This window comes from Gambusia affinis, linkage group LG09 (genome assembly GCF_019740435.1).
Source record: "Gambusia affinis linkage group LG09, SWU_Gaff_1.0, whole genome shotgun sequence".
NCBI classification, from domain to species: Eukaryota; Metazoa; Chordata; class Actinopteri; order Cyprinodontiformes; family Poeciliidae; genus Gambusia; species Gambusia affinis.
The window spans coordinates 16198875-16220762 of NC_057876.1; the positions used below are offsets into that span (position 1 = coordinate 16198875).

The window sequence follows — 21888 nt, forward strand, 5'->3', positions numbered from 1 at the left end:
GGGCAAACCTACTGTGAATAGATCTTCAATGGGCGAGGTGAACTTTGGCATTCAGCTGGCTCAGTTCTTGTTGGAAACTGCTAACTTCTCATTAGCTTAGAATTTGGCCTAAAACTGGCCACATCACTTTTCAGGGGATTGTTTACTCTTCAAGAGACTGGTAATGACATCTACATCCAGAATCTCCTCCTCAGCTCAGGACCTACAAACAAATCGAACAGCGAAGAGGATGCCTGGCTAGCAATGTTTGAAAATTTCTTAGCTCTGGTTGGTGCAGCATCAGCAGCTTTTGGCTGGTAGTCCAGACTGGATGAAGCTCCATCTCTCATGTTTGAATCAGGCTGACACAAACATCCAACAATGGTAATGGTATGTTTTTCAACTTACAAACGGTCATCGGTGGCATTTGATTGCCATGTGACCAGCAATGATGAAGCTTATCTAACAGGACGACAGTTTTTATTTTGGTCATTTTTGTGCAAACCTATATATCTGAGCATTATAGGTTTGCACAAGAAAGTGGTAATTCTGGTTCGCGGACTGTAAAGGGCATTCTATTCTTAAACGTTGATGTCAGACAATTTCTTACAGTTGAGCAAAGACTTAACAGTAAACTCTTGGGTGTAAAACCTCAGACAAAACATCTCAGCTTACTGTCTACTAATTGCAAAAAGAGAGCAAGAAATTTGATCTAAAAGCCAAAAGCCTCAATAACTAATCATCAAAATAACTATATAACCAAATCTGTCATTTATTGTTTTCTTAACTACTTTTTTATTCATTTTCTTATCAAAAAATGAATGAAAAACTAAAGTGTGCATTTATTTGTCCTGTATAACTCTAACGGCCTCTTCGCTTCCTTCACCAAATGTACGATAAATAGAATACAGTTAAATACGGTTCCCTGCATTCTCACAGGCACTAAGAGATATGAATATACTACTCCATCTCTCCAAACTGTACTGGTTACCTAGAAACAAGAATCATTTTTATTTCACTGATATAGAAACCTAAATAAAGTTTTACTTCTCAGTATATAATAGGTGTAGTAAACTGTCGTCACAAGCCGACGGTTAATTTTTAAAATTATGCTGATCTAATTGTTAAAAGAAAGTATTTATAGTCTTGTTTTGATAAATATTGTGTGTGCGAGGAGTGGGGGTGCATGCAGGTGTAGATGCATATTTGTAAATTTTATTATCTTGCTTTATGAAAAAGCAAATGTGCTTTTGCATTTGCACTTTTATTGATGGGGTTTTTTTATGGAAAGCAGATTGTGTTGCTTTGCACATAAAATATGCTATATAAATAGACTTTGACTGACTTCAATTTCAATCATCAACTAGACTGATGGGTTCTCACCACAGTTGTAGGCTGAGTTAGTTCAGGAGCGGGTCCAACAGAATCTCTTCTGTAGCAAGAAACTGTTTGTATTCAGACCAAAAACAGGCCATCACACTGTACTGACATGAGGCAAGCAGTCTACCCATTCTTATCTACTTGTTCTCATATAGTAATCATTGCATTATGTGCACATTACCTTGTAATTCTTGTGCTTTATATTCCATTCGAAAACTGTTTGGTGCAAAACTCTGAAGAGTAAAAAATTAAACTAAATATGTCTTTACCTATGTAAAGACATTGTTACTTAATTCAATGTGCCTTAGAAAAAAAAAGAGCAAAATTCTAGCAAAAGACTGATTGACACAATAGTAAAGATTGTGTTACATAACATTTTTAAACTGGAAATTGGAAACCTGTTCATGCCTTTTTTTATAACAACAATCTGTATCCTTGCAGAGTTCATGACTTCATCTACTAATGATGTAGTATTTCTTACTGTTTATTAAGACCCATTAATTTTAAAAAGGAGACAAGTCTAGTCTAGAGCTGCCATCTAAAATGCACTTTGACATTATTTTGTAAGTCAGGCAAGCTTGTCCTGCTGAAATAATCTCCGGGGGGAAAGAAGTTACCTCCATGGGCAACACAGTTCTCTAGAATTCGTCTGCATCAAAGGTATCTTGCAAATACACCATGCCATGGGCACTGATGCACCCCATAGTTGCTGCCTTTTGAATATTTCACTGATAAAAGCTTTGATGTGCTTTCTCATCTTTGGCATCTAGAACCCTTTGTCAGCTCAAACCCATATGGAAGCTGAATTGCAGCCTTAAACAACTACTGAAATATGTCCACTGCCTTTGTGTCCCTCTGAGTTTTGCAAATGCTTTCTACATATTATACAGCAAACACTATCTGTCTTCAGCAAGATATTTATATAGTAGATGTATTTAAAATACTTTTGTAGAATAGTACAATTATAGAATTGTACTATTGCAGAAAGGTACATGTAACAGTACACTTATTCTGCATCATTAACCAGCAGTGGATGTGAAAAACTTCAAAACATGTCTTCATTTACTTAGTAGAGCTCACATCCAGTGACAGAAGAAAAATTACAACAAAGGACTGTCACTTGCATTGTTATAGCCAAAAATAAAGACATAAATAAATAGTGGGTTTTTTCCCTTATGAACAAAAACTATTTGAAGTTGATTTTTCAGTGTTGTCTAAAATAACAGTGTAAAATACTACAAGTATTTGATTATCTGTGGATAGCAGTAGTGGCAGATTACAAATGTCTTGTTTTAGAACAAAGATTTTCTTTCTCTCTCTATTATTACTATCCTTATGGTTGCATTGCTGGCACCCAAAATCAGTCAGGAAGCAGAAATTTGAGAAGAAGAGCATAAAAGCGATCCCAAATCATCCTCCACTGATTATAGCAAATCAAAACAAAACAACAAACTTCATTTAAAAAGGTTATTCCTAAGAGTGTCGAGAAAGATATACACACTGTCACATGAAGGCAAATGGCCTGGAAGCCCCGAAACAACCAACCAAGTGCTGTCATTTGTCGAGTATCTTGCCAGCAGCGACCCAGAGGCTCAGCCTGTGTAAAACAGACATTTGCCCAGAGGCCTTTTCTTTTTTTCCTTTTTCTTTCTTTTTATATCTTGCTTGGATTTCACTTTCTGGAATGTACCACTATGTTTACACCTGGTTTCTTACAGACTCTGAAAATCCCTGCTTTCATTAAAAACCAGGCCAAGATGAAAGCAATGAAAGATCACCGAGGCTTTGTTGATGTTAAAGATTCCACATCCGGCTGCAGTTTTTCTGCTCTCTGCGCTTTCCTAAGAAATTGATGCGTCTCTTACAAAAGTATAGAGACTTTCACAATATCACATCAAAAACACAAAATACAAAAACAACGGAAAACTGAATACATTTTAATGACATTTATCCTGGCAATTGTTTTTTGTAAGTGTCATGAGACACGTCTGAGACCAGAAGAAAAATAAATTAATTAATGTAGCAATGTCAGCGTAATAACAAATATGTCTGTGTATAAAAAAGAGTAAGTACTCAACACTTGCAATAATGTAATAATTGCTTTTGCATTAATTATTTTATCAATAATAATGCAGTAATAATATATTCTCTGTTAGGTGTCCGAGAAGTTGTTGGCCAATCAAGCACAGAAATATCACTGTTATTTAAGCAATCGCAAGAACTTTTTGCTGACTTGGCAGAAGCCAGGTCCTGCTGGAAAATGAAATCAGCAACATAACATTGTCAGCATAGCACCAAATGACAGCTGTGCTTATTTTGTACTTGCTAAAAAGAATGGTACCTAACTGGCAGATGGGATTTCTCCCCAAATTGTGCCACACTATAGAAATGTCTTACTGAACCTCAAGCAATGTGGACACCAGGCCTCTGCAGTCTTCCTCCAGTCTTGACCTGGATTTCCAAATTTAGTACATTACTCTCATCTGTAAATAGGAGTTTGGATCACTGAATAACAGTCCAAGTTGTTTTCTCCTTGCCCCAGGTTAGACACTTCTAATGCAGTTGCTGGTTTGTTTCAACAAACACAACTCATTACAGGCCATACCTTGGTAACATCTGTGTGGGGTGGCTGCAGTCCACAGCTTGTAAATACTTTGTTGTATTAGTTGCAAACCTTTGGCCTGGCAATCTGTCCAGGGTGTACTCCAACCTGTGGCCCTGCAAGGATAAGCAGATACAGAGAATGAATGGGTGGAAGGATAGATGCAAACCATAATCATCAAAAGTAACAGAAAGAACGCTCGTGTTTCTGGAATCTATGTAACGTATTGTTTCCCTTTTTAATCTAAATTACAAATCAATTTAAAAGGTTAATGTCTTTGAGTAATTTATGCTTTCAGTTTTTAAAGATGCACTTGTGTTACAGAAGCTCATTTGAAGAAATACATTAGGTAAGAGTCCAACTTTTAATCCATTAATTGCATGATTCTTGCATTTTACTTAATCAGTGGAAAACCAAATAAGTTGGGAGGACCAAAAAGAGACAATACTGAAATGGTTTGGACATGTCAAATATTAAATATTTTCTATATAGTGGATATATGTGGTTTATATATAAAGGTTTATAAAGAGGAAGAAGGCATACAGATGGTCACTGTGACAGCTAGGGACACTCAGGATAGGATGAGATTGAGGCAGATGAGCCATTGTGGCAGCCAAGAGAAATGAATTTTAACAGCATGGCTGTTTTCTCTAAAGAACAAATGCCTACAATAAACTGACATTAAGCAAATGTTAGTTTTTGTGGTATACGGATCAAATAAATCAGAAATAAACTTGTTGCATTGTTGAAATGCATGACTATTTTCTCAGTTTATGTCTCATCCTATGCAACATCTACCTGGATGGGCTGGTGTGCGTGCACACACAAGTGACAATAAAAACTCTAAGTAGTCTTTGGCGTCCAGTACTAGGCAATTATGTGTTGCCTAGTACTACAAAATAGCCAGGCAGATCTAATCTATTTACTGTTTCTAGCAGGGCATAAATACACAGTGTGACTGCAGCTTCTCCTCTCATAAGAAGGGGAAGGACACTGACCTTATTTCAATTTTATTCACCATCAGTCTTGTAGTTCTCTCTACAATGTCTGCATATGAATTCTGAGACATAAAGTCTAATGTTCTCAGGAAGACACAAGTAAAGGCACACTTATTCTGTATTCTTAGCCAACAATAGATGTGAAGAACTTATAGTTATGTCTCCTTATACTTAGAAGAGCTCAAATCAAATGACAGAAGAAAATCACAACAAAGAACTATTTGTAGGAACATATCACTTGCATTGCCATCACAAGTGGATTGTGATTTATGCTGCTATCACTCTTTGAGGTGTAAGGTTGTTAGCAGATGCAAACGCCAAGGAAAATACAGTTAACACATAGTGTTACATTGATTATATTTATTTTTATTATTTTTATTTTCTTTTTGTAAGTGTCAATCTGGTATTTTGCATATCAAGGGAAGATGAGCAGCCACTCCTAATTTGAAAATAAAGGAGGCGGGGATTAAATTAGCTAACATGCCAAAAAGAAAGGAGAAAGAGACAGGTGGGGCTGAAAAACTTTGGGAGGAAAAAAATGATGATGTTTAAGCAGGATGCAGCCAAATGTGTCAAATTAACAAGTAGTATTTTTGGTCAATGACGACAGGATGATGTAGCGAGACTACACAAGGTTAGTAGACACTGCCTACATGGCTACATAATCCCATCTATCATCCCATCCAAGTCACTTAACATAGGCCCTCTAGTGTGTCTGTGATTTGGGATGTGTTCAGGGCACAAAGAAAATTAAAGGCAAATAAAGTCAGTAATTCACTTTCTGTGTTTAGTGATTTTAACTTGACTTTTACATTTCATTTATGTTCTAACACTGCATTTTATTTTTCTTGCAAAAGGGCTACAAAGTTAATCATTGTTGCTGTTAGGTAGAAGAGAAGGATTGTGTTAGCTGTGGTTATTGAGAGGAAAAAGAGGGACAGGATAATGCCAGTCAGAGTAACAGTGAGGAGAAGGAGATAGAGACAGATGCAGAGGGACAGGAGAAGAAGGACGAGGAGAAAAGCAGATGGAGAAGCAGAAGAGTGGAGTAGGAACCATTAAAAAAGTGCCAAGTACCGGTGCAATTTTTTACAATTGGGTAGGACCGGAGTAAGACTATTGTTTTACCTGTTGCAATTATTTTCAATGAAACACATGCTATTTTATGATACTGAAAAAATTCCCACATCTAGATCAGTTTGAAGAGGATTCCATTGGATATTAACTAGTAAAGAATTATACTTTGATGGTAAAAGTAGTACAAAAAGGGGATGTTCAATTAAATTCAGTTTATTTTTATCTACATAGTTCAAATTCATCTCGAGGCCCTTTACAAAAAAGTCATTTCATTTCAGTCATACATAGATTCCAATTGATCGTAGTTATCAAGCGGTGAGTTAAATTCAGTGCATTATTCAAATTTGTTTAAAAAGTTTTCTATCAAAGGAAACCCAGCAGATGGCACAGAGTTATCGACCTGCATGCAGCATTCACTTCTCCTGAAAGAGCACACAGCAACAGTGGACTGTTGCTTGCATTGTGGCGTTAACTGAAAAGTCATACTACAGCGAATTAGCATTAGCATCAATACATTGACTTATAAGTGTTGTCAGACTTTACCCCATTCTTTGCTTGAAAGCATAAAGGTGAGTTTTTTCCAATAGGCTGTGGTCTGAAAAAACTCAGTCATGCTGTTAAAAAGCTACTGCGCTTCCATAAGAAAATCAGCTTGTCATCAGTCCACAACTGACACCAGCTAAATGCCGAAAATAACGATTATCCTTTGAACAGATTCAACAATTTGCTACAGCTGACTCCCTGGAGCTACTTACACGTAACAGAAACTTAAAGTAGTTTTTCCTATACAATCTACTTCACATAATTCTATGTTCATGTAAGGGCACCATGGTGTTAAACAAATAAACTTATAAACTAAAACAAAATTAAACAGTTGAATTAAATGAAGTGTCTAATAGTGAACTAAAATTGTACTTACTTGGGGGTTTTGTTAGTGCCGATCCATTTTGTAGAGCGACATGGACACAACTACTGATTCAGATCAGTGTGCTGGAGATGCCACTATCTTTGTAGTCACACAAGCAGACCCAAGAGAAAGCCTGATTGCCAGGTTACTATACACCTTGATCTGAGAGAGAACAAAAAGAATTTGCAAGTTAGCAGAAAGGTGTGTGAGCGCAGACTTCGCCTGTTAATAGAGAATGCTGGCGTGGAAGGAGAAAATCTGAGGGAGAACATTAAATATTTGAAAGAGAGCCTGCATAACTTTACAAGATTTTAGTGCAACAAGATGAAATCCTGCTTTCAAATTGAGCATGTAAGTTCAAGTATTAAGTTTTGAGAGTAAACTGAAAGTCTTCCCTTGAAATTAAAAGAACTAAGCTCTAGACTTTTGACAGTATAATTCCCCCATAAACATTCCTACCATAAATGTAGAGTAACCAACATAATATGGATGTCTTTAATGTGTGAAAGGAAGCAGGAGAAAGAAGAAGATGTCAAATCTGTGCAATAAGGCCCTGGCTTGGATTTAATCCCATATGGTGGCTGTACATATTTTAACACGTAACTATCATCACTTGCACTTTGCTTTCACTTGACCGTTAGCATGGTACATCTGTTAATTGTTTAGCAAGGGCTATGCTCAGGCTGTAACTCAGAAAAACGAAATGAATGATAGAATAAATAAAATAAACATAGAGAAAACCAAAAGGGAAATCTAAGCTCCAGCCTTTTAAACTACTCATAAATCTTTCTCTATCTGATTAAAAAGGTCCTTTTGGACTTAGATCTTATCCCTCTTTCATAACAGTCTTTTTTAACGGAAGAGCGTGCGCTAGTCCGTTGAGGAAAGCCAGAATCTTACTCCCTCCATGAGATGTGTTTGCATGGGTGGTTGAAAATCCAAAGCACAAGAGAGAGACTGACTGTTCACTATGGTGAAAATATAATCAAATAAGGGCATATTCTCTTTGCTTTTGAAAGCTGAGTTAATTTCCATCTGAATCAAACATCTGATGATATTGTACCACAGAATAATTTACAAATATGTTTTACACCGAGGTTTAATGTGACTATTTAAAGGTAGTTATTCCATCAACTATTCTGCCAGTCTGTTACAGGATCCAACTACATTGTGCTGCAATTGACTTGACAATTTGAAAAGAAAGAAAAATCTAAATATGAATTATTTTTGAAAATAATTCAAAAACTTAAGCTGGATGCATTGAAACATTTCATCTTTGATGTGTTAAACGTCAAAACATTACCCGTTTAACAAATGCATATCTGTTATCTGTTGAGTGCATCATCCCTTCGGCCATCATTTGTTGGGGCAGCAGCATCGGAGCAAAGAAGACTCAACAACCTGATAAAGAAGACTGATTCTGTTCTGGGGACGACTGTGAAACCTCTGGAGAATATGATGCAAAGAAGGATTCTTCATAAAATCTAGAAAATTAAGGACAATCCTTAATTAATGACAATCTCCATGAGACTGTCTTGGGAAGAGAAAGAGTCTTCAGTCAAAGATTTCTTCATATTCGCTGTAATACAGATTGCTACATTAGATCTTTCCTGCCAACAGCCATCACTATCTACAATAACACTTTGGAGACTGAACTAATGAGTTACAACATGCAATTTCCCTTTGGGATCAATAAAGTATTTTTGAAATTGAAGTAGATTGCAGAAATTTATCAAACTATTGGCTGTAGAAGCAGATGTGAATTTTCTTCTCTGTAAATACCATGAGATAAAAATTAAGGCTTTTCCAAACTTCATGTTTTTCTGTGTCCAAAAGTTAGTTTTAGGGAAAAAAAGATAACAGCCTTTTTGTGAAATTATTTTATTGATCCATTAATAGCAGTTTTGGATTACTGTTGAGCATTTCTTGTTGTACAAACCAGCTCCAGTTCTTCAGATAAATGATAACATTTAAAAATATATTCTTGTTTGCCAATTTAATAGAAAATCTTTACTATTACCAACAAGCAAACAGAAAAAAATGGACATGAATGTAAAGGCTTCTTTGTTCCACAGGCTGCTTTTCTCATGGGAATGTTAAGACGTTTCATTTTTTTCCTCTGCTGAATCTTCTAAGTGAATCATGATCATTAATGTTGACATGTGATCTAAACAACACAAATGATTTGTTTTTCTTTTTCTTGTTTTTTTTTTTTTTTTTTTGCTGTTGATGAGACTTGTTTGGAAGATCGAAGATTACAGCAGAATCTCCATATGACTGATCTTAAGAACCCTGTGCCAATGGTGTCAGTGTTTATATCAACAACTTTAAAAGAAGAGCATTTCAACATGTTGGATCCATCTGCATTTCCTGTTTTAAATTGAACTGTCACTCCTAATAAAGGGATCCAAAAAGAAAAAAAAAAAAGAATAGAAGAAAACGTCATGTTTTTATTGTAATTAGAGATATATACTTGAACGCTATTTTCAGAAAGGACTTAATCAAATTTTACTCATTCATTCACGGAATTTTTAGATCCACATTATCTTATCTAAGAGTCACAGAGATGCTGCTGACCCTTCCCCAGCTGTGGTTAGATGAGATGCAGCATACACACAGTTCACCGGTCCATTACTGGTCTCTTAACTTTTAACTCACTGTTAAACAGAAATCCTTCAGACAGCGCCATGAGAAACCATACAAAATATGATAACTGGATCCAGTTATTGTTATAATGCTCAGGATAAAATGTCAATGGACATTAGCTAATTTGATCAGTGTTGCTTTTTATTAAATCCTCCTAAAAGCGATTCCAGTTTCTTTGCCAAAGATGTCATATTAATTTAAGGCTGGGGACCTTGAAAGAAGGATAACCCAATTTGTGCATTAATATGATAAGTCTATAGAACATATTGAGGGAATTAAAAGCAAACACAGCAAAACATTCTCTCTGATGGGGCTACTTGATTGCAAAGTATTGGCTTTTAAAGACACAGTTGTAAAAAAAAAAAGTGTACCTTTTCCATTTATTTTAGGATTAATTTATTCAAATTCCAACTGATTAATTAAGAATAAAACCCCTACCTTATATTAGAAATTAAATATATTATCTCCAAATGAAATGTGACTACATGTTTGCACATTTATGTTCTTGCTATTCTGGAGCCCACTCAAATGAATACAAGTTTTTTTCTAAATGAATGACTGGGGATATTTCAAAATTAAAATATAACAAGCTATTAAAATACAAAAAGAAAATCTGTTTTCTGTTAGTCTTGTACCAAAATTTAGTACAAGACACCATAGCGAGACCATTATATATATGACATTAGCAATATAAATTATTTTAACATTATACATTATATCATAATAATATAATATATAAATATATTATTTATATATATATATATATATATATATATATATATATATATATATATATATATATATATTTATATATACCGCTATATATATATATATATATATATATCACACGATAAATTAAAACTATCAACGTCATTTTAATTATCACCTTTATCGTCTCTTCCGGCCTTTTTCTCTTTCTGTTGATGACAATAAAATGAAAAAAGGCTCAACTCCGGTGCTCTCCACTGACCCTCCCTCCCTCATTTCCTTAGTGTAATGCCCAGCGCACACTACACGATCTTAGAGCTGTTGGCCGATTGTCGGCCCATTTTCAAAACCTGAGAGACCACACATTAGCCGACAGAAATTTCATTTTTACTACTCTAAATGAATTTTTAGAGTGTATAGAGCTTTGGAGCGTGACGTCACTGCTCTAGGCGGGGGGATCTGAGCGCCATATTGTATGGCCATAAACATAACAGAGAAAGGAACTGTCTCAGATATTTTCTCAGACTGTCTCACAGATATTTTGAATATAAGTTACTTAAAATTATTTAGCAATGGTACACACTTGCTGCATTTTTGGATGTAATGTCCAATCACACGACCAAAACGGTAAAAAGATGGAATACGGACTTTCGTTTCACTTTTTTCCTGCCTGTAAACAACGCGAGGAAGCTAAGCTAATGGAGCTAACGAAAAGGAGACGAATGTCCTGGGTATCAACGGTGAGACATCCTGATATTACGTTCCCCAACATCCCAAGTTATCTACAAGTTTGCTCCAGACATGTCCATTCTGGTGAGTGTCTAAATTCACTTTGTTGGTGGTGTGTCATAATGTTTTGCTATGATTTTGTCCGGGTGACTCATGTTATGTTACATTGAGTTCATTTAAGTGGGTCAACCTTGTTTAGGTCGGGCTGATATTTTTTATGTAGCATAGTCCGAGTTTTATCAGTGGACATCAATGTTATTCCATTATTGTGAAGTAAACCATTTTACTAGTGTTATCAAATGTACAGTATTAATACTGACGTGTGTTCTGATATGTCCTCTTCAAGAAAAACAGATGTATGAAATGGATCAGCTCAATCCAGACTGAATCTGGGTCACTGCGAGGTAAACGCCACAACATCGGACCGACGTGCGCATCAGAGGCGATACAGAGACCATGGTGAATCAACAAGTTACAGAGATTGTTTTTATTATTTACCCCAGACACAGAAAGTCCTCAAAAATAGGGTATTTTTAGGATTTAGTGACGAGAGAGGCACCTGGTGAGCTCGTTAATGATTTTGGGGTAGTGATTGCTCTCCTTATGCATTGCTATGGGCAGGCCCCAATTAAAAAAAAAATATTTAAAAAGAACATTCTTATATTTTAAAATTCTAAGGCATGCAATTACTTTAATTGAAATCAGTCATGTTTTCAGTCTATGTGAAACCTCATTTGATCAGTCAGCATCTATATACTGGGTAAATATATAGTCATTGAATGATGTGCTTATCAGTAAGTGCAGTCACTCTTCCTCTCCATGTGTGTCTCAGCTTGGCTGTCCAAGCATTAAATTGATTTGAAGTGAAATCAATAACAATTTATTAATCCCAAAGGGAAATTAGATAGTCGTAGGATATAATTAAGCAGAAGCAAAGATTAAAATTTTAAATTAGAACAAACAGCCACTCTATCCGACACCACTAGCTGGGATGACCTCCTCTTTCTTAATTTTTTTTGCAGCCATGGTTTTCAAAGTTGGTGCAAAGACTGAGGCATGGAACAAAAAAAAGTACTAATTAACAAGTGTATGATAAAGGATTTATACGTGTTTAAATTTCTCACGTTTTTACCATGTTACAGCCACAAACTACAGTTTGTGTTTTTATGTGATAGGCTAACAAAAAACTGTACAATAATTGACAAGTGAAAGGAAATGGATGTATAGTATCAGAAAAATTTTATTCATCCTCATCTGTTTCAATCAATAGATCCCGTGCAGCATGACGTTAATTGCACAAGATCCCCCCATTTCCCTGCAACAGTGCCAAAAGCTGCTCACTATAATTGGTCATTAGCTGTTAAGCTATCAATATAATAAGCAAAATCTTAAATGCATCGGTGATATACATAAGAAAGCTTTGCTACTAATTGTCAACATTATGCCATCTAGATAACAAGGTGAGGAAAAAAAATTAAACAAGAAAATAATAGCAAGGGAGAGGGAAGTGGGTCAGTTATTTGACTTTGACAACCTTAACATGTGTGATGTTGTGCAATTTGGTGTGTTTCGATTCAGCTGCCAGGGGCCTGCCAAAGTTGAAACACAGCATTCTGATGCTAAAATGTAGCATCAATGTTAAAATAAGCTACAATGTACTCAATAGCATGTTGAGTAACACGGACTTACTCCATTCAGTATATTAAAATTAGTGTATGAGCTAAAATTAGCCAAATGCTGCCAGTGGCATGTGCGGTATCATTAGCATGTTTTCTTACATTGACTTCTTCCATTCAGTCTGCTAAATATGGCTAATAAATAAAAAAAGCTTATTTTAGGGAAAATAAAAAAAAAACAAAAGCTGTTAATGTGTGGACCAATGTTGATGCACTGCCTTCTGATTATTACTTTTCCAAAAGTAAAAATCAGATGTTAACTTTGTGGCACGTTGTTACCAGAAAACCTACTCGTATCTCAGCTACAGATTAACAGCAAATATTATTATTCAAAAACGTAAGATTTCTTCTGCTCTTTTGAAATGCTACTTATCTTATACTACTTACCAATTAGCAAGAATTGTGCAGTTTGTTGAACTTTGCAGAAAAGTTAAAATGTTTTTTTTTTTGTTACTGCAGGTTATATCTTAACACCAAATTAATAACTAGTAATATTACTGTTTATAAACACAAGCTCTTCAAATACTGCCGATCTATTTAGACCAGGGGTCTCAAACTCCAGGCCTTGAGGGCCGCAGTCCTGCAATTTTTAGATGTGCCACAGGTACAAAACACTGGAATGAAATGTCTTAATTACCTCCACCTTGTGTAGATCAGTTCTCCAGAGCCTTAATTATTCTGTTCAGGTGTGCTAGCAAAATCTAAAACTTGCAGGACTGTTTACTTTGAGACCCCTGATTTAGACAGAAGAAATTTTCAGTTGGTAAATTTGGAAAATGAACTTGTCTCTTAGCAACAGATTAACAACAAATATTGTTATTGTTCAAAAAACATAAGATTTCTTTTGCTCTTTTGAAATACCACTTATGCTACTTACTACTCAACGAGATTTGTGCATATGGTGATTTTGGCGGAAAAGTGAAAATGTTTTAGTTTTTTTTTTTTTAATTGGAAAACAGACGTTCAACACAAAAGTGAAAATCTGATGTCCGGGTGTAAAGAATAACATGCAGGGGGTCTATAATTAAAAGAACTATCTTTTTTGATAAATTTACAGTTGAAAGTCTTTTTTATGTTCATTTCCATCACCTTTGTACATGTAGCGTCTCAGCTATGGGGTATGACTTCATGGATCCAAGCCTTTATCGCGTCTGATGAGAGCTGGAGAAAGCAGGCCCTTCCTGTTGAGTATGATGTATGCAGGATTATATAGAATGGTGCCCCAGTCGATTATATAGTAGGCCTCCCCAGTCATTGTTGACTCATTGTTGCTAAAATCTTAACAAGACCAACTAATTTTAGTAACATAGTGGGTGTAAAATATTGAATAAAATGTTGTGCTACATGACTGGCTTTATTTTCACTCTTACATTTAACTTTATGACACACAAAATTACAAGTGGATCGTTCATATTGTCTCCAAGTGTATTCTGGGTAAAGATTGTCACCAGCCGTCTACCAACGTCATCATCAGTCACTTGGCAACAGATGGCAAAATAGCTAGAGCATTTTTACGGACTAAGTTAACATGAGTGGGGCTCCATAGTGCGGCAAAGTGAATTAAACTGAGCATTGTAGTTTGGTTATAGGTTTCTTTTTGTCAGTGTTATGATTGTTTTGTTTATTTTATATACTTACTATGTGGCAAGAGTTTAGTTGAGGTATTAGTGATTGGAGTTTTTATTTTGTTTGTTTGTTTTATTTCGTTTTTGTCTTGTGGGATGAGCCTGTGGCCATAAAAGAGGGCTCTACACTGCAGGGAGTCAATCTGACTTTAGACTCCCAACAAGTTACATTGAAGGTGATGGACTTCTGAGCTGCTAATGAAGGAAGCATTGTTTTTTTTGGAGGGAAGGGGTCTGTTTTTAACCTGCCTACATGTCCATTGTAAAGGACTCAGCTTTTCCGTCTTTCTTCGCCAGAGGATGAGTACAATAAACACCATCTAAAGTCAATTACTGCATTGGCCTATAACTTTTGTCCAAATCATAACAGAACCCAGCCACAGGGACGCAATAGCGGCAGCAGCAAAAGTTGAACATTTTTCAATTTTCTTGCGCTGTGTTACTACTCCATGTGTGCACATCTAGGAATACAAACTTGAAATTTCACATGCATGAATTTCGGCAGTCGTTTGCCTGGAGGACAAGCGATTTTTGCCACTGCCCAGGTTCCATAAGAAAAGAATGGAGAGGGAGCGATGTCGCCTCCTGTGTCGAGCCCACAAATTAAATTCAAATATACCTTATATTGATCCCAAAGGGAAATTAGAGGGAAATTAAATATACTCCTTCAGTTTAGTCGTAGGCATCCTGGTGACCACACTCATTAGTTACATTATTGCAAGGTCACTCAGTTTGTGAGTATGGCTTGATATAGGCAGATTTACACATTTATGTGTAAATGATGGATGGTAGATGGTATGGTCTCCTGGTTTTATTTTTGTGTTATTTTCTCCTTCAGGTGTCGAATCAAACTTCTAAGGCAGGGCTGATCAAAGTGTAGGAGAGCCAGTCCACCTTATCAACAACTGTGTCCCCCTATTACATTATTGGTATATTTCTGGTCCTCTACTCCTTTCTTCTTTTTACTCTTTACACCTTTCGCACCCACCTTAATTTCTTTTGCTTTTTTCCATTACATTTGAAATAAACTCAATGCAATTCCAAGATTAGCAAATAGAGTATCATAGCATAAGTGTTCATGCTTTGCTTGTGAAAGTAAATCATTGAGCCTCACTCACACAACAATCCACATTACTTCATGTGTAATTTTATTAAAAAAAAAAGAAATATTCAGGCAACGCAACAATTTTCAAATTGTTTTTGTGTTAAAAAGCTAATAGGCACAAATTAATTACAGATATAACATTATATAAATCACCCATGTTTCTTTTCCATAATTGCATGATGTTAAAGAGAGTACCAGGATTTCTTGTTCTCACGTCAAACACTTTCAGCATAAGCTCAAGCTTCTTTATCAATTGACCTGGAAGAATGAAGAGTACACAATAATAGAGAACCAAGAACACAGTCATTTGTCCAGAAATCTACTTTTATTTGCTCAAGCCTGTCACTTAACAGCGAAGGCCCAGTCATGTTGAAGGCAATGAAAAATCAAAGGCCATGAACCTCTGAGTGCCGTCTGCTCTGTTCAGTTGAGAATGGGCATAATGAAGCAGGCAGATGGAGGTAATTTTTTTTCCAACCCAAGTAAGCAGGTCCATCACAGTAAGCAAATTCCACTTGTGTAATTAGATTGGGGGTTTAATAGTCATTTTATTGTATGGTGCGTTTACATGACTTGTCTATAGTTGTTGAGAAGGGAAGGCTGTGGATTTTGAGGTACCAGAACAAGAAATAAAGTTGCCCACACCTCTTTAAACTCATGCTGACTCATGGTAAGGTTGAAAAGGTGCAGTTGGATCCCACATAGCTTGTCTACAAAGGCATTCAGATCTCTGATTCTGACACTACCTCAACCTGCAGCCTTGTTAAGGCACAGCTTCTGCAGCTGCTTCTTTATTTGACTTTTGGAGACAAACAAGCTGAAGAAGAGTGCACAGGAAGATTTTTATTTATTTTTTATGCATAGGAGGGGTCATAGTTGCTGACGTCCATGACTGAACAACAGTGGACATGTGTGACAGGAAACAGTGGCTTTGTGAAGCTGAAGCTGAGGAGGTCTGTATACCTCACATGACTCCTGAGACCTTTTTTATTCCTTACCATAAGCTTTCCATGTTGTTCTGTTGAAGCTTGTTTTTTAGTGTTTCCCTGTACAGCTTTTAATTTCTTTTAAGTTTGCTTTCAGTTCTCTGTCTTAATTCTTCACTAATGACCAGAGTTTCTCCATTAAACTTCTCAGTCACTCTCAGTTTTCCCTTTGACTCCATCATGTTGCCTGGTCCCTTTGTTTAGAAAGAACCTCCCAATTTTAGTAGGGGACTACATCTGCATTTTCATTACAAATCTGTGCAAATCTTTGTCTATAATCTGCTACTGTTGAAAAACATAATCTCACAATTGTAGTATTTCCAGGAAATACGGAATTAAATTAATATCCCACGTGAATAATCTTGTTTACACCATAAGTCATTAAAAAGTATGGCAGCAACAGATGTAAACTGTTACATGAAAAATATTTATAATTCAGCCATGGCGCTTGTGCTCATCATCTACCTGCCATTAGGAGACGTTAGTCTCCTAATGGTTATTGGAGTGACAAGCCTACCTAAAGCTTCTCATTAGATAAGTTTAATCAGGTGGAGTCTTGGTTTATTAGTTGAACTGGCTATAAAATTTTGAAATGTGCTCACTTTCTAGCTCGGAGACTTTGTTATAACTGTTTTTTTTTTTCTGCAATAATGTTGTGCTAGAGTTTCCTGTGATTATGTTCCAAATGTGATGCGTTCATTTTTCTGCAACTTTTAGATGCTGGGTTTCTTCACTCAATTTTTCTTCTCAATTCTCATTTAGCTGCAGACTCAATCACAACTGGAAACTAAATTTGGAAACAAATTTGAGCAGATGCACTCTTAGTAACGTGTGTGTCTCATACTGAGAAACGACCTTAAAGCGCATTTATATTTTGTGTCTTCAGTTTCCTACGAAGACCTTTTCCTTTTTTGTCACAGGGTAAAACTGAAAAATGGATGCGTAGGTGGAGGTGAAAACTATTAAATTATGACTTGTTTTGCCTAATGGAGAAAGGGCAGAAGAGATATATGATGGTTTAGGATTTGCATAGAATAAATTCAACATTTTATTTTCTCTTGAGGAGTAGAGAATAACCAGAAAGGAAGGTGTGGTTGGAATTTCAAACAACAGAGTTTAGTGGATGGGGTCGTTCACAGCTTAGTTACAAGTTGGGTAATTATGTCACATTTAGAGTTGGCTGCACAGGGGGGAGGTTATCCAGAATTTATTAGTCAATAATAATACATTTGTATAGCAATATACTCTTCAGCATAAAATGGATTGAAGAGAATAGTCCAAAATATGTAATACATTCTGATAGTATTTTTAACACTTTAGTTACAAAATTCAATAAGATCAGTTGTAGGGCTGCTTAGCCTTACAACTGATCTTGCAACTGATATGGCCACAGATGACTTTGAAAAAAAAAAAGTTTTCTGTAATGGTAAGTTGTTTCATTTAGGAAGTTAGTACATTTAGAATTTTCTTTTCACAGATTATCTGTCTAACACCATCCTGTCACAACATGGTGACAGTTTTAAGATATAAAACGTATTTTTGTAACAGTTACATTTTGCAACTATAACTGTCACCCCAAAAACACTGACATCTATGTCAACAGGTCTGCCTGTGAGGACACTCATGGACCTGCTGTGAAATTTTTTAGCTGAGTCAAGTAACTATGTTTCCGTATGTCGTTTTAAAAATGCTTTATATATAAAACATACTGTAGCTTGGTTTGGGGAATCGTGCTTTGTGAGGCAGAAGCTTGACTGGAGATGCATCTACAAGGAGGAGATTGTGGAAATAGGCGACACTCCATTGGGAGAATTAAAACAACATCCCAGGTATATTTTGATGAGAATGTAACATGATAATATGATATAAAACAAACAAAAAAAAAAAAGTACATAATGCCTCCCATCTCCTTTAAGAAAGTTGTGCCATGGTGATTTTTTAAGAGTAAATATTTTAAAACTGATAATTTTACTCACAATATAGAAACAGTAAAAGCAATTTCAAAGTCAAAATCTGTACCACAGGACAACAGTGATATTTTGCTTTTCATGATTGAATGTTGCCCTGCTGTGAGACACCAGCCACGTCAGTACACTGTAGGTCACATGGTTCGATGATCAGAGGCTTAAAGGGCATGAACAGATAACTGACATAACACATGAACTGTAACCCAAGTTGATGTCAGTCATGCTCATCTGACAGTGCCGTACCGCAGAAAGGCAGCAAACTGTAGCAAGAAAGGAAAGGAGATAGAAACATTAAATGGTTTACACTCACAAAGGAGCCACCGAATTCAGACCACAGACTAATTAATGGAAACTATTATTGACAGACAGCAGTAATTTATTCAGACTTTGCCCCAACAGCATAGTGACTGCATCTTCACTTTAAATAGTAGATGACTTTATAGCTACAAGGTACAAACAATTGGTTGACAGCTAGATGGTGACTTTTAATTTAAAAGAACTGCCAGTAAACAGAGAAGGCACTGTGATATAACTGTGAAATTATGGACCTTACTGGAGGCTATAAAGACACAAACAAAGAAAGCAGAGAAAAAAATAGAAATACATAAAAAAAAACTCTTCATTTCTTTGGACTGAAAACACAAAGAGGGCAATAGAGAAGCTGGTTTTAACTGGCTTTCTCCAAACATTTCTTAAAATGCCTGCAAGCAATGTATGACAGTGACTGGTGTTATGAAGGCTTTTTTATATATTTTTTTTAGCAATCTCTCATTGTCTGATGTTATAAAAAGCCTATTTTGATCAACATCCAAAATATGACAGGTATCAGCGATGTACTTGATTTCCTTCTCTGTTGCCTTAATTTAGTAGTTTGTGTAACAGTGTTAGAAGAAATGTGTTTAAACTGGTAAATAGCTGCCACAAATGAAAAGCCAAAACCTTGTCCATTAATAGAGCAGATTAATTACCCTTATGCCACCATGTGCAGCGGCGGCGTAGGGGAGACCTATATACCAAGAACTCATTCCTCGTTGCGGCTGAGACAGGCTTGAGTTCCAGCCTGATGACTTTTGCCCCCTTCACACGTCTTTCCTCTCTCTCACAGGTCACCATCCTGTCTGACCACAGTCAAATAAAGGACACTAGAGCTGCATAAAACGTTAAGAAAAAAAATGTAACCTGTCCAACAGAGAATGTGCATGTCTAGATTGATAGTGTCCTTGTAATAACTCCTTAAATGCATCAGCATTCTACAGAAATGTTGTCCTTCAGCATAGAGTACTCCAAAATGAGAGAAATTATGAATAATTTTAAAATACAAAACTGAAGCTGTTATTTTATGTAAACATTTGACAGTGTTTTGTGTGTTAGACATATTTTAGACATGTTAAATGCTAGATGCCACCAAAGTTGCACTGTTGCTTTTTCAATTGTGATGAATTCAGCCTACACATGTTCATATCCTGCATGCTTAATGACCTCATTTAGCTGAAGGGAGGTGAAGGTGCTCTTAGCTTGCCGCATTTCCCTAATTGTTTTTTAATTACACCTAAGACTGTATCATCTTCAGTAATTCCAGACAGCAGGTCAGTTTCTCACAGAGAGCAGTGTTGGGTAAGGAAATAACTATTTTCTTTCACATTTTACATCAAAAGATTTACAACCACATAAAATGACAACTTTGTTTTGTTGAAGCTGTGCCACTTATTTTTATTTCTCCCTCCAGTTTGCAATGATTATGATGCACTCTAAATGCAATATAAAGTTTCCTGTCAACTTTTTCAATAAGTTTTTTGGTTTTACCGTAAACTCCCATTTTGTGCTGCAATCATCCTATTTTTTTTTTTATTTTTAAATCTGTGTTGCCATTTATAAAACGTCTTATGTGATGAGGTCATATCACATCAATTACACTTTTGCACTGTTTCTCATGCACCTCTGTATACTGTGTGAAATACAAGATGCTTTACTACATCTGGAAAAAGTATCACCTTTTGCAATGTGACATTTTATTTATTCTTTCTCCATACTTGAAGATCTGAAGCTAAAAGTTTAATGCACACAGCCCATCAGTGTCAAATTAATATTTGCTGAATGAACCAGGAAGTGGGTCAGAGTATGTCACTCAGAGACGCTCCAAACATTCATCAACCAAAGATTTGTTAAATTCTAATTGGTGCAGACAAAGTGAATGCATAGCACATCATGAGATTGAAGCATATTTTTGGGTCTTTGCTGTCACATTTTAGAAGTATTTCTACAGACTTACTTGGCACTATGAATATTATATACATAAGGAATAACAAGGCGATGTTCATGTGTGGTGGAATGTTTCAAGAAGCAGGAAAAATTACACTGCTGTCTAATGAAGCTGGATATCATATTCCACATGCACAGTTTCATATGCATAAACTATGTATCTTCCTACGCCATGGAAATGGAAGGCAGACAACTCAATAGTATGATAGCTATTGATGTGTTTCCAGGAGAATAGAAGTTTAGACAAACTCAGGATAAATTATTGTTTTCTGTCCTCTGGTTTAGATTTGTGCCGGTTCTGTTGAATGTTTTTGGTGGCACTAATTATAAAACTACAACCAATTTTGGAGGAAAGTAACAGTTTTCATCACATGTAAGAATGTAGGAAAAAAAAAAACATCCCCTTGTTCAATAGCAAAAACAGAAATACCCTTCTAAGAGTGACCTGGTGATAGTAAACATTTCCCTTTTAATTGCAGTAAATGACAAAGAAATCACATGAACAGGTCTGAGTGCAGACAATATACTTTTGCTGTTGCTTTCTCCCCCTCGCTGTGTTCTCATTATGTGTCGATCTCAACTAAGTCCACTGAAGTGTAAGAAGTCAATATCACCCTGTTCTGTACCATGTGAAGTGGGGGGTGTGATTGGACAATGCACGGCCAGTTTTAGTCCACTAAGGAATGTTTTATATTCCAGACAAGATGTGCAGCAACAATTAGTCTTAACTGCTTAAAACTTCGGAATCTCTAGTTATTTTACATGTGGAATGTTGAGCATCAAGCAAGAGAAGATTTCTGGTTGAGTTGGTACTTGGCAGCAAAATTGTCATGTAACAACATTTAGAAAGTTTCCCTGACAACATCTAAAAGGCCTGTTTTCTTATATTTAGAAAATTCCTTTATTTTCCTAACAGTGTGGCATGTTTTGTTGATAACCTGTCAGTGGCTCGATCAAGAAATGTATAACTTAAAATTTATAAAGACAATCCATCCTGAGGACTATCTTCAGTCTGTCCCTTTGCAGGAACAACTGCAATCAAGCATTTGCAATAACTTGCTGAGTCTTTTACAGCAGTGTGGAGGAATTTTAGCCCACTCATCTTTGCAGAATTGTTCTGATTCAGTCACATTGGACGGTTTTCCATGACTGCTTGTCGTCATGGGATATTAGCTAATATTAGCTAATATTATTAATTATTAGCTAATTAATAATACACTGTAAAATGGACCAAAGTTGCCCAA

The 21888-nt window shown here is 36.0% G+C and overlaps 1 protein-coding gene across 3 annotated transcripts in view; it reads right to left on the bottom strand.

The window, feature by feature from the left end:
- Positions 1-21888, bottom strand: part of pcdh11 (protocadherin 11) — a 370226-nt gene that overhangs the window by 196148 nt on the left and 152190 nt on the right. For 2 of the 3 annotated variants that reach the window (XM_044126903.1, XM_044126907.1), the window contains exons 4-5: positions 6956-7105; positions 3965-4077 (exon numbers count right to left, since the gene is read on the bottom strand). The gene's annotated coding sequence lies outside the window, so the exon portion shown is untranslated. Of the gene's footprint in view, positions 1-3964; positions 4078-6955; positions 7106-13339; positions 13357-21888 lie in introns of those variants that run through there. The other variant, XM_044126905.1, reaches the window with a different exon arrangement.